The sequence below is a fragment of the Penaeus japonicus genome, unplaced genomic scaffold (genome assembly GCF_977035675.1).
Source record: "Penaeus japonicus unplaced genomic scaffold, GWHDUDI00000001_assembly GWHDUDI00000014, whole genome shotgun sequence".
Taxonomy (NCBI): domain Eukaryota; kingdom Metazoa; phylum Arthropoda; class Malacostraca; order Decapoda; family Penaeidae; genus Penaeus; species Penaeus japonicus.
Genome location: NW_028234416.1, coordinates 34,840,377 through 34,842,876, shown reverse-complemented (window position 1 = coordinate 34,842,876; position 2,500 = coordinate 34,840,377). Strand labels below are relative to the sequence as shown.

Sequence of the window (2,500 nt, the reverse complement as noted above, 5' to 3'; positions counted from 1 at the left end):
CCTTCTTCCGTCCTTTCATCTACCTCTCCTATTCTCATCCTTGAATAACACCCATTCTTGAATAACACCTCTTCCTCTTCCTCCTTTTCCTCTTCTTTCTCTCCTTGCCATCGTCTTCCTCCTCCTCTTCTCTGTTCCCTCTCTGTTTTCTCCTCGTCTTCCTCCTGCTCTTCCTTCTTCCCCTCTTCCTCCTCTTCTCCCTCTCTACCTCCTCTTCTCGTCCTCCTCCGCCTCATCCACCACCTTGACCTCTTCCTCCTCATCTCCGTTCTCTCCCTCACTTTTTTTTTCTCGTCCTCCTTCCTTCTTCCTGCATCTATTTCGTTTCACTCCCCCCCTCCCCCCCTTCCCCCCTACCGGCTGTCCACGACATCCCTCCTCCTGTCGTTCTCACGTCCTGTTACACGTCACTTTCCCCTCTTCCTCTCCCCTCGCTTCTTCTGCTGACTCTCCTCCTCCTCCTCCTCTTCCCCTCATTCGATCTCATTATTACGCCTCGTTTTTCTTCTTCTATTTCTTTCTCCTTATGTTTGTTCTTTATTATGTGTCAAAGGCACAGATGGATACTTCAGTTGCTGAGCACGATCTTCTTAGTTCGCACGTATAGGTATGTTATTAAGAGAAGAGAGAGAGCGAGAGAGAGATCGAAGGGAGGGGTGTGCGATGAGAGCGCGCGGGCGCGCCGCGAGAGCGAGCGCGAGGCGAGAAGATCGCTCTCTAAGCACGCACTCTAGTAACTCTCGCACGCACACGCTAGCTAGCTGATCGAGAGAGGAGAGCGCGTTAGAGAGAGAGAGAGAGATGATAGTTAGAAGATACGAAAGATAGATAGATTGATAGATAGAGAGAGAGATAGAAAGAGAGACTAGAGAGGAGAGAGGAGAGAGTATAGAGAGATAGAGGACAGCGCGGCGAGAGAGGACCCGCAACGAGTGAGAGAGAGAGAGAGAAGGGTAGAGAGAGCAGATAGATAGTGAGGAGAGAGAGGTGAGAGAGGAGTAGAGAAGGAGAGGAGAGAGAGAGAGAGAGAGAGAGAGAGAGAGAGAGAGAGAGAGAGAGAGAGAGAGAGAGAGAAATAGAAAGATAGATAGATTGATAGATAGATAGATAGATAGATAGATAGATAGATAGATAGATAGATAGAGAGAGAGAGAGAGAGAGAGAGAGAAAGATACAAAGAAAGGAAAGATAGATATAAACGAAACAAAGACAAATCATAGGGGTATATTAAGATTAAAGTGGAGAGGGAATGCTGAAGAAAGAGGATAAGAAATAAGAAATAAGAACAAAAAGACAAAAGAAAAGGTATAAAAGAAAGAAAGAAAGAAAGAAAGAAAGGAAACAAAAAAAAAAAAAAAAAAAAAAAACAGAGATGTTAGGAGGGAGTATGGGAGGGGGAGGAATGAGGTTGGGTTGACGGGAACTACTGACGGTATACGGCCCTCACGGCTTGGACAAGACAAGCCGGGTACGATTGAGCTCATTTTTCTGAAGAGAGACTCTTTTTTTATGGATGCGTTGAGATGTAATATTTTCAAGGATATTATACATACAAGACATATATATTTACTATATATATAAATATATATATATAGTATATATATATATAATTATTTATATAGACGTATATATAGTATGATATAGTATATATATATATATAGAGTATATAGTTCATATATGACTATATATAATATATATATACATATATATAGTATAGTATGTATATTTATGTATAACGACATAGCACAGCACACACGAGCAACTCACACACACACACAACACACACACACAACACACACACAAAAAAACACACAACACACACACACAAACACACCAAGCACACACACAACACACACACACAACACACACACACACACACACACACACACACAACAAACACACACACACACCCATAATATATATAATATATACATATTTACATACATGATATATAACTATATATATATATCGAATATATATTATATATATATATATATATATATAATTATATATACATATATCATACATACATACATATATGATATATATATTATATATATATATATATATATTATATAATATATATATATTATATATATATCATAACATATATATATATATATATATATATATAATATATATATATTATATTATATATATATATAATAGATATATATTATTTTTTATATATATAAGTATTATTTATTTATATGTAAGACACAACACACACACCCAAAACACACACAACACACGACCAACATAGACCACATACACAGGGGACACACACACCACGACACACACTCCCACACACACAACCACATAGCACACAACAGCATATATAATTGATATATATATATATAGTATATATATATATATATATATATATTATAGCATATATATATTGAGTAGTATAGTATATACTATTATATATAAGTTATATATATATATAGTATATATATATATAAAGAGAGAGAGAAAGAGAGAGAGAGAGAGAGGAAGT

The 2,500-nt window shown here is 36.7% G+C and overlaps 1 protein-coding gene across 3 annotated transcripts in view; it reads left to right on the top strand.

The window, feature by feature from the left end:
• LOC122262589 (syntaxin-like domain-containing protein decima) overlaps nucleotides 1–2,500 on the top strand; it is a 694,252-nt gene that overhangs the window by 245,600 nt on the left and 446,152 nt on the right. The window lies entirely within an intron of this gene.